Raw genomic sequence first — 12,131 nt, 5'->3', positions numbered from 1 at the left:
TAAATTAACGTAAATCCATAACTCTTAGCAGAATAAAATCTCTTTTCAAGCTAAATGAGGTTTTCACCTTGAGAGATTCGATTCCTCTACACACTTGATAAATCTAAAGTTAAAATGGATTTTTATGTTTTTTATTATAGGTCAATATTTACATTTTTTTCCTATAATATAATGTTGTATTTATTTTAAATAATTTTTTTTCCTGTACATTTTATCGAATTTTGTTATATTTAAATAATATTTATTTTCTCTAATTTTTAATGAATGTAATAATATTAATAAAATTTATAGATTGCGCTCTGCTGCCTGCGTGATACCTAATTTGTTTCATCCTTGGCTTCCAACCGTAGCCATGGCCCCTCCAGAGCCTCCTCCGACAGGGGTTCTCCTTCCTGCATCGCCTCATTCGACTCAACAACCTCCAGAAGAGTCTGCCTCAACTTTCGCTTCCTTGATCTCTTCTCTTGGTCCCCCTCGATCAAGACCATCTATTTCCAAATTCATTAAGAAGCTTGATGATATACCAAAAATCATTTTACCACCCTATCTGCCTCGTCGTGCAACTCTCTCTCTTTCTGAACAAGGTTTGGTGGGTAGTTTATAGGCCTCTAGCCTTCTCCTCGTTCGGTGCAGAAATGGGTTGAGCGGAACTGGTCACACTCAATCAATAGGAAGATCTCCATTCGTTTATGTGGAAGAGGATATTTCACATTCCATTTCGAAAATAAAGAAGACAAAGACCTGATATTCAGGAATGGGCCATATTTCATGGACATAAGAGGACTTTCTCTAAACAAATGGACACCAGACTTTGACCCTGAGCTAGATGTCCCAAGTGTTGTTCCAGTTTGGGGTCGCCTCCCTTACCTCCCCCTCCATTGGTAGGGAGATGAATCAGTAAAAGCAATAGGAAACGCAGTGGGAAAATACATAGATAGAAGCGAATCGAAGGAGAATATGCACGCCTGCGCAAGGATATGCGTGGTGACTTGGGAAAAGGCCTCCCGGAAGCAGTAAAGATAAAAGTCGATAGCTGGACGCACATTCAACAACTAGACTACAAATAAATCTCGTTTAAATGCAAGGTATGTCACGAGTATGGTCATTTTGCTAATAGATGTCCAAAAAACCAAGAAACTGATGAAGTAGAAGCCCAAGAAACAAAATGGGAACTAGTAAAAAAAACGAAGACAACAAACAAGTCAACCTCTCAACAAGATCCATTCCAATCAACTCCTTCGAAACCCCCCCTTTCCCTTTCATCCATTCCTCAACTTCGTCTCCATGACTCCAACCCCTCTGGTCCCTCACCCCTTCCTCCGATCCTCCTCTGGCCCTTAATGAACCTATACTCCCCTCCACCTCTCCCCCCTCTTCCCCCCTTGGCCCATTGTCTCTCCTCCCCTTCTCGCTCTCCTCCTCCCCAAATATTTCCCTCAGTCCCCCTTCCCCATCCTTCGGGAGAATTCTCACTAGGAATCAGTGTAGAGATTCCCTCTCCTCCTTAGACCTCCATAAAAGACAAGGAAGGAAGACCAACACGGAAATAAGAGACAAAGTGTTATAGCTCCAAATCTCACTCTTATGGTTTGTGATGCTGCACTCATGGCCTAGGGCAACCCCTCCTTCCAGACCTGGTCCTAAAATTTAAAAAACAGTATTTTATTCCCTATACGCGACATTGCCCTGAGTTAAACGCGTGTACACGCGGGTATGTGTATATCCAACTCGCGTGTATGTATTAAAACACTTAAAAAAATAAATAATTCCTCATTTTCGGGTGGAGATCGCGGGTTTTACCTGCTGATCACCTGTTAGTGCCCGTGGCCCAACTGTTCCCAACCAACTCCTAACTAAAAAACTACTTTGGAGATAGTATAAAAAGACATCAAAGGGAAGACCAAAGGATAGAGAAAAGAGAGCAAGATTATTATGCTGAGATTTTTCCCTTAGACCAGGTCTGAAGTCCTTGGTGCTTTCTGCACTTCCCCATCTTGCATAGGAAACCCTTGTTTCCATGTGTATTGGTGATCATTCATCCTTTATATCACCATTGAGTAAGACTTGGAAGGAGCTCTTGTTGGAGGCTTGAGGCTGGAACGAATCCGGGAGGAAGCTTTGCTTGGAGCCTGCTGAAGGTGTTTCAGGTGAAATCTTTCCGTTATATGTACTTTACTTGCCTTTATATAAAGAAACACGTCTTGGTTCCCGAAACAATCTTTCTTTATGCTTATGAGATTCTTGTCTTGAATTCTTATGCAAGTAGTTACTTAAAGATTTTTATAACTAACTTTATAGCATGAAGATGGTTTATATATAAGTATTTGTCCATGTACTGTTGTGTTCTTTGATTTGTTTGTTTTACAGGTCAAAAGAGAAGAAGGGAACTCCAAGAAGGGTTTGGACCCTAAAGGCCTTCTCGAACGTAGGACCTTAGGTACGTACCTTAAAAATTAGAATTTGCTTACAATAAAGATAATGGCTGTGTGTGTGTTTCTTTGAATAAGCAATCTTCGGTCTGGTAGAGTCTTAACCCAAAGGACCCTAGGGGTACTTTCCCCTCAACCACAAAGTAGCAGCAAAGGAAATGGTAATGGGAACTCAACAACCAATGGATTCTTTCCTTGAAAAAAGAACGGGAAATAAGGATAAAGATCACCACCCCAACTGAGGGAAAGGTCCCTTTGCTCCAAACCAAAATAAATAATGAATCTGGCCTCCTTGAATTGTAGAGGAATTGGACACTCTTCTAAACACAATGCAGCCAAAGACATCTTATCAATTGAGAAACCAGACATATTTATGATCTAGGAGACCAAAATAAATGAACAAGAAATGGGGAAAATTCTTCAAAAAATAAGGAATTATGATGGAATAGCTCTCCAAGAAACAGGGGCATTTGGAGGAATCTGCACAATATGGAGAAGGGACATCTGGGAATTACAACATCAACAAAAAGACCGACACTGAATCAAAACATAATTAAGAAATAAAGTAAATGAAGTGCAAATTTGTCTTTTCAACATTTATGCTCCAAATTGCTACAAAGAGAAAGAATTATGTTGGAACTCCCTCAAAGACATATTACTTTAGGACCAGAACAAGAGCATCATTGTTGGAGGCAATCTAAACCTGGTTAAGAACATTGAAGAGAAATTTGGAGGCTCTTTCCATGCTGACCCATCTCGGCATTCACTTGAAAGTATTATAGAAAATCATAATCTTCTGGACATCCCTCCAAACAACGAGAAATACACATGGAATAAAAAAAGGATAGGCCAAGGAAACATTAAAGAAAGGCTAGACCGGATTTTAATTTAGGACAACATTATAGCTAAATTCAGTTCGGTGACATCAAAAATCATCCACTCTTTTGCCTCCGATCACAAACCGGTGGTAATCAACTTAGGGATCTTAGGAAACTTGGGGCCTCCCCCATTTTGTTTTTTCCCATCATGGAACAAGAAAGAAACAACAAATCAAATAATAGCAAAAAATTTGTCACATAAAATTATTGGTTCCCCAAACTTCGTTTGGGAAACAAAATTAAAAGTTGTGAAAAAACAAATTAAAATTTTGGGCCAAGATCAATCACAATGAATCACAAAACAGGAAAAAAGAACTACAAAAATAAATGAATTCAATCCAGGAAAAGGGAGACTGCATGGAAGAAACGGAAGAGAGCCAACTTAAGGAAAAATAATTATATTGGGAAGTCTACATAAATAACAGAAAGGAAGAAGAGGAATGGAGGCTCAAATCTAGGAATCTCTAGATACAAGTTGGGGACAAAAACACGAATTTCTTCCACAATACAAAAAAGATGAGAAGAATAATAAATCATATCAACACTCTAAAGGGTGAAGGAGAACATGAAATTAAAGGGCAAGAAGCTTTGAAAAAATAAGCATACATCCATTTCAAAAACCTTCTAACAACTGATCCAACGACCCCTGATTTTGAGAACTTCATAAAGCACATCCCAAAAAGAATAAATGGAGAAATAAACTCAGATCTTTTGAAAGAGGTCTTAGAAAGCGAGATCCAAATTGTTGTTTGGAGTCTCCAACCTGACAATGATCTCGGTCCAGATGGGTTCTCAATAGCTTTCTACCATTTCAACTCGGCCATCATTAAAAATGATCTCATAAGAATGATTTAAAATGTCTTCCGGAAAAATAAGATGGGTGGATACACAACTCGCCATTCCTAGCCCTCGTTCCAAAAAAATCAAATCCCCCATCCTTCAGTCGATTTTGGCCCATCTCCTTGTGCAACTCCTCATATAAAATCATCATCAAAATTCTTGCTAACCACTTAAAACCTCTCCTCCCCAATATTATCTAAGAAAATCAAGGCGGATTTGTGCCCAACAAACAGATCATGGACAATATCATTATTATTCAAGAAGCGATGCACTCAAGTTTGGCAAGAAATGAGCAGGGCATCATCATCAAACTTGACATGGCAAATGCCTTTGATAGAGTTAATCTATCTTTTCTAGTAGTTGTTCTTAAAAAAATTGGCTTCTTTAAGGAATTTATAGAAATCATAAAAGCTTGCACTGTCGGTCCATGGATAGCACCCCTCACCAATGGAAGACCGAGTGAATATTTTCAAAGCTCTTGAGGACTGAGATAAGACTACCCTTTGTCTCCTTTCCTCTATATTTTATTTGCAGATTGATTGAGTATACATCTTGAAAACTACAGAATAGATCGTACCTTAATTAATTGGTATATCTATAAGCTCTGGAATCAAAAGAATAAATCACTCTCTTTTTGCATATGACACCTTCCTAATGTGAGGGGCATCTTGCATAGTTTCTCGAAGGTTCAAAAAAGTCCTAAACAATTTCATGGAAGTTTTAGGAGGTCTTGCTAACAATAAAAAATGAAAAATTTATGTATGGAATGCACCATCCCAAACCCTTCAAAGAATTGCACAAATTTTGGAGATCCCCACTTAGGTTCGATGGAGCAACCTTTTATATCGAGGTCTGCCTGTATCAAAAGAAAATATGAAATCAAAATTATGGACCAATAACATTGAGAAAATGAAAAAAAATATCCAAAATTGGGGAATGATTTGGTTAAATATAGCAGGCAGAGTAATCCTAATCAAATCAATGTTGACAGCTCTACCTATTTACCAATTTTCAACAATCTTAGCTTTGACAAGTATCCACAAACAAATAGAGCTAATCATAAGGAGTTTCATGTGGCAAGGAGGAAAATCAAAAACAAAAAAGTTCAGCCTTGTAAAATGGGATCAAGTAACTTCACCCTATGAGAAAGGAGGACTTTCAATCAAACTTTCAGGATTTATGAATCTAGCCCTTGGAACTAAAACTTCCTAGAGATTTATTAATAGGGACAACTGTTGGTCGAAGCGAGTTATGGAATCCAAATATTTAAACCACTCTCGCTTCTCCCTCCTCTCAGAAAGAACTCCAATCAGGCCTTGTACCCAAATGCGGAAGCTTATAAATAAGGTCCTTCCCCTCCTCAAGGTTGCCAAGGAATGGTAGTGAGATAAATGTTTGCAATGAAAGCATAATGGGAATGCCACCTTTAGCTGACCTCCCAGGAATCTAACAATTAAAAAGGTGGATGAGTACAACATGGCTCACCTCACTTGAGTCAATTTCACAATTGCATCCACATGATAACACTTGGGAAAATTGGAAAGCTACCATTCTTCTCCAAATCCTCAAAAATCAGTAGGAAGCCTTAATTTCACTTCTTAACGAAGCTGCCCCTATCAGCCAAGACACCCAAGATTCCTCCATTTGAGATACTTCTGAAGTTGATTATATAGTGAAGTCAAGATACGTAAAACTCCAACAATAGCAATGGAATCATGATTGGTCTCTTTGGAAGTTGGTGTGGAAAACTGAAAGCTTACCAAAAGTAAAAATATTTATATGGAATCTCCTAAGAGGGAAAATTATTACTGCAGACAACTTAAAAAAAAAGGAATTTCCAGGCCCTCTTGGTGTCCAATGGATCACAAGGCTGAAGAGAGCATTCAACATCTCTTCCTCGACTGTACTTTTTCAAAAGAGTGTTGGACCCTACTAATAATCCCCTTGGATCTAGATCTGAACCTCTCTCGATCCTTCAATGAGTTCTTTCTAACATGGGTAAAATATTACCCGTATTCTGTAAAAAATAAGAACACCATCAAAAGATATTGGGCTAGCAATATCGCTTTCTTTCTTTGTTGGCATATTTGGCTTGCTAGGAATCAACAAATCTTCCACACCCACACTCCAAAAATAGGCAAAGTTCTTTAAAACATGGGGATTAACATCTGAATTCCTCTCAGCCAAAGGAATGAAAGCAATATAATTTAATCAACTACAACAAGAGGAACGAATTTGGATCTCCTATGCAATCAACAGGCCCAATCTGTCAACCATTCCAAAAAGGAAAGAGATCCATATGAAATGGAAAATCAGACTAAAAGAGGAAGAATTCATCATATGGATGAACGCTCTCAAAAGGTTGTTCCTTTTCTTTGATGGAGCATCCAAGTCAAATTTGGGGAAAGAAAGTGCAGGAGGCATTCTAATTGAACAAGGCAGACAAAACTCCATTACCTTTGAATGGGGACTAGGCACAACTTCAAACAATAAGGCCAAAGCTTATGGCCTCCTCTTGGGAGAATTTTTTTAAAGGAAAAGGAACATCCTGAGTCAAATTATCTTTGGAGATTCAACTATTATTATTCAAGCCATGATCAAGAAGACTGACCCAAAAAACACAACATGAAGCCAAATAACAAAGAGGATCATGCACCATCTAATCAATTTGGGACAAGTCACATTCATGCACATTCTAAGGGAAAATAATAAAAAAGCAGATATCCAAGAAAACAAGGTTGTGGCATGGCTCCTGGAGAAGTATGCATTGCAAATGATTCCTTTCATCTCCCAATTCCATAATATTTTCACCCTACAGCCAATCCATTCAAAGTATTTTCGTAATCTCTCCCGATCGGGATGAGGAGTAGGGCAGGTAAGAAAGGTACGAGTAATCATTTCAATGGGAGGGTAGCCGGATGTGACTTCAGGGTAGAGGTAGCCCTTCAAACAAAATTAATGAGTAACAGGACAACTCAAGTTTCAAGAAACCGGAGTGGGGGTGGTGGATTGCAGATGAGTAGCAGGAGTGGTGGTGGTAGTGGTAGAGGGAGGAAGGTGATGAAGAGCCATTATATGAAGAGGGCAAAGGGTACAGGTAAGGTCATTCCAAACGGACTGAAGGAAGAGCAGAACAGGACACAGTCAGGAGAAAGCATCAGGGAGGATTGCGTCTTCGGGTATGTGCAATCTGAGAACTCCGTCTCCTCTTTATACATCACAGTAGACATAATGGATATATTTAGCTTTTATGAAACTTGGGAGGATGATAAACATGACCGTCCCCCAACAATTCATGGAGAAGGTCTTATGGGATTACCCCAGGTAGGGAACCCGGATAAAAAGGGCAATTGTAGCAGTGAGCACAGTAGGAGAAATTATGATGAAAACCGAGACAAGTACCCCCAGGCAGGTGAAGAGGTGAAGTCTGAGAATGGGGACTCGAAGATTAGGCCATTAGCCCACCATCTGGTCCGCATGACAGAAGGCTTAATAGATCTTCTATATCTGGAGACGAGAGAGAAGTGCCAGACCCGAAGAAACATAGGGGATTGCAGCAGAAGCAGAAGAATTACCAAAGACAATTTAGTAAGTGAAGATGATGATGAGAACCTCGAGAAACTGACACCGGTGATTGATGAATGTCTACAGGTGAGAGCAGGAAAAGGGATGGCGCGATCGGGCTGGGGAAGAGGACGAGGAGGCAGGGGCTGCCCAAGGCAAGTGAACTGGGATGGCAGGCCGACAGAAGCACCAGATAATCAGCGCCGAGGAAGAAGATCGACCCTGTCTGCGGTCCAGGAAGTGGCTCGTGCTTACCAGGAAGGCACGGATGAGGATATCCGTAGAATCATCCAAAACATGGAATCCAACGTTTTGGAGGAACAATCAGATTCTGAGATGGAAGAATGGGCAGAAATGGTTACAGATCCAGGAAATACAAGAGGAAGGCTGACCCTGTACAGACAGTCTCTGCATATTTACTGGGTCCTAAAACGCCTCCTGGCAAAAGCACTAGAACAGGTTGCAAAGGAAATGGCAGAAATTGCCAACGGGGTGCCAAACTTGCAGAAGGAAATGAAGAACTTCCAAGTCATCATGATCAATCAGAATAACAAGTTGGAGGAGATGTCTCAATTGCTATCCAGGATGGCTGGCAACGGCCCTAGCCAGGAAGAACAAATGGATATCCCCATGGATACGGACCAGAATGTGGGAACCAAAAAGGAATGAGCTTCTTGAGGATCGGCTGGTGTTTTTTTGAATTTCTCCACTTTACAGTTGCATGCGTAATAGTAGTTTAATAAGTAGTTTCAGCTGCATAGTGCATATAGCCAATATGGAAAGACTTGTCAAGTTTTGTTTTTGGAACGCTTATAGCAAATTAAGGTGGCCAACAGACCTGGTTTCCCTTCCGGGCAGGTTGAGGCCACCAGAACGATGTATCAGGTTTCCTTGTTTAACATGAATAGAAAGAATGGTACTACCTTTACTTACAAAAAAAAAGTATTTTCGTAATCTGGGTTGGCCTGTCTCTATATCTGCTCCTTATCAATCCTGACTCCTAATCCCTCTCAAATCTTCATCGTCCTCACTCTCTAGTCAAGTCCAAACTCAAAGAGAGACATCCTCCCTCATTTCTATCATGACTCCCCTCCTTCCCCATCCAATTTGTCAATCCCTCTTTTCCCTCTCGCCTATTTATTCTCTCTCCTCACCGACTCTTCCCTCACTCCTCTCTGCAGCTTTCCTGCTTCTTGCATCACAACTTCTCTGTTTATCTCTTGGCTCTCCTTGGCCGAGCCTCATGTGGCATATATCTATCCTTCTCCCTTTGTCTGACTCCCTCTGTCTCGATTGCTCGTGGTCTTCCCAATGATCGTTCCGTGCTAAAGCTCGCTTCCCTGTTGTTTCTTTGTTGTCCCCCTCTGTCTTCTCCTTTCTCACATCGTTTCCCCTTCTTTGTAATCGTAGTCACCCTCTCCCATCTTCGTTTCTCAACTCCCCTACCTATCCATCCTATTTCGCTCCCTCCCTCGTAAAGGAGCTCTTTTCTTATCAGCACAAAGGACATCTTCAACATCAGAGGCCACTTCCAGCAACAAAGGCCTTCCTCAACAACAAAGGCCATCTTCAACATCAAAGTGACTATGGACCCTCTGGAAACAACTTCTAAGAATGACAAGTGTGCCTACTGCAAAGAAAATAAGTTCATGATCGACCAACTTCGAGAAACTATCAAAGACATCTAGTTCCAGGCAAAGAATGAAAACTCTTTCCTTGTGAACAAACTCGCCAGCCATAATTCAGAAATCGAAGCACTTAAAAATCGATGCATTCACATGGAGGAATCCATTGCCTACCTAAAAGGAATTCTCCTCAATCAGACTGGAGAGAATTATAGGCATCAAAGCAGTAGAAACAAGCCAAAGCAAGAACCTTTGTTAATAAAAAATAGAGACTTTGAGCAGTTCTATTTAGGATTTGCCTTGCATCAATAGTTTTTTATGAATTGTAAATGTCAAGTTTTCTTGTTTCAGAATGTAAGAATTTACAAAGAGTCTGTAGTTGGCAAATTAGGAACATATGAACTCAGTGTCCATATTGATTGAGATTGCACTCCCCTCACCTTCCCTCTCAACTTCACTGGTTCTAGATTCTATATAAAAGGAGCTTACTCCCTCATCTTTTTTGAATGGAATCCAATATTAATTGTTATACAATAAAAAAAATCAATAATAATAATATTAATAAAATTTAAAATTTTAATATCGTATTTTATTATTTATATAATATTATTATATATTTTCAAATTAATATTTTATTTAAAAATTTCAATAACTTAATTATTTATTTGATAATTTTTTTTAGCTTTACCATTATTTAAAGTAGATGTGTTAAATGTTTGATGAAATAAAATATACCAATTCTTATAACACCCGTATAAAGATGTATCAACTATTTAAAATGTTAATATCGTGTTTTATTATTTATATTGGTTATTTATATAATATTATTATAGATTTTCAAATTAATATTTTATCTTTACCATTATTTAAAGTAGATGTGTTAAATGTTTGATGAAATAAAAATAATAAAATAATAATTTTTTTTATCACACATGTAAAGATGTATGAACTCTGATATATTTGATTATAATATTTTTTTAATTAATAACATGATTATTTTTTATTTTTTAATTTATTTTTTATTTTTTAATTATTTTCACTTTTAAAATTTATTTAAAAAACAATTTATTCAATTTTAATTTTTAATATTAAAAGAAGTATCAAATTTTTGAAGATGTAAACATAACAGTTTTTACCTTTAAAAAAATACATTTAATGAGAAGTATTTGATTACTTTTTATTTTATGATAAATTTAAAATTAATTTAATAAATTATTTTATATTTTAAAATAAATTATTAAACATGGAATAATAATTATTTAAAATTTCGATTTTTTAAAATTATTTTTATAAATTATTCCTGATAAGTAATTTTCATTTTTAATTAAAAAAGTTTTTTTTAGTTTTTTTTTTTTTTTTTTATTAAGATAAATACATGAATTCAAAACCCTTCCAAACCTCTTTACCTCTTTATTGTTCAAACATAGGTCAAAGTACTATAATTAAAAAAAATTACTAAAAAGAAAATCATTTTGAATCAAATTCATCTAACCATGATTCTATACTTATACTTTAAGAACATCTCTTTGACATTCTTGTACATACTTCGTGTACGAATTTATCTGCATAACCGGAATGCTCGGTGTGAAATAAGAAGCAAAGTTTCACATGCTTATGCATACTTTATGTATGAATTTCTTTACATAATCATGTTTGGTATGAAATTGGAGGCCAATTTATTTTTAATCTTAGAATAAAAGTTTTGTATAGCTTTATGGGAATTGAGTAGTGTTTTTTTCAATTTGTTTTTTTGTTTTTGTTTTTGGCAAATAACTAAGACTTAAATCTCTTGTGTTGTATAGGCTAATGGGAAATTGACTTGACATACAACAAAAGTAATATAAAGTTATGTAAATGTCATTAAGGTATTTATTATTTAGTTGTGCATTTTCAAAGTCATTTAAGTGATTGTGTGTTTTGTATAGGTTAATGGGAAATTGACTTGATATGAAACAAAAGTTATATAAATGTTTTTTAGGGTATTTATTATTTAGTTGTATAGTTTTAAAGTCATTCAAGTGTTTGTGTGTTTTGTATTTTGGTGATGATTTATAATCTTGGAATTATTTTTTGTGGGTGTATCTTAATTGTCATCATTTCAACGCGTTATTATAATAAATATAAAATTAAATTTTGTTCGTCAAAGTGTGGTTTAATAACGGGTTAAAGCCTTTAATAATGATTGAAATTTTGATGGACTTGCTTTTTAAGATAATCTGATTTTTAGGCTATGTGACAGAGGATATAGTCCCAATTATTATTTTTTTTTTTGTTGAAGGTAGTCTAATTGTTAAGCTATTTTTGTAACAATTTTTTATAAGCCCTATGATTGTCATACGTTGTTCATCCCCTTTCATATGTATTATGTCTATAACCACTAGCTACTAGTCTTAGAGGTTTAAGACCTTTTCAAGTACTCTTAATTAATGGTCAAGCTTAATATTGTAAAACACATGTTTATTTAAATTAATGTGTTTGTGTTAATTTGAGAAGAACATAATGAATGCATGGTGTTTTGGTTATTTGTGTTGATTACATTAATTAGAATAATGTATACAACATTTATGGTAGCATAAGGTTTATTGTAGAGCTTTCAAAAATCTTGGGATGGGCTCCATGTGTTTCACACCAAATGGAAACTCAATCTCTATATTTATTCTACCAATAGAACTATAAGAGCACTTCAATCAAAAAGGCAAGAGGAGTAACTTATGTGATTGTACCACCTTCATTCTGGAAGGTGACTAAAATAGGTTTCCCAGCTATAAGGGGCAATTTCTTAATTCATAAGCAAT

Source organism: Pinus tabuliformis, chromosome 6 (genome assembly GCF_031772625.1).
Source record: "Pinus tabuliformis cultivar Carrire ecotype Pingquan chromosome 6, CPIR1, whole genome shotgun sequence".
NCBI lineage: Eukaryota > Viridiplantae > Streptophyta > Pinopsida > Pinales > Pinaceae > Pinus > Pinus tabuliformis.
Note: the sequence above shows the minus strand (reverse complement) of the source record.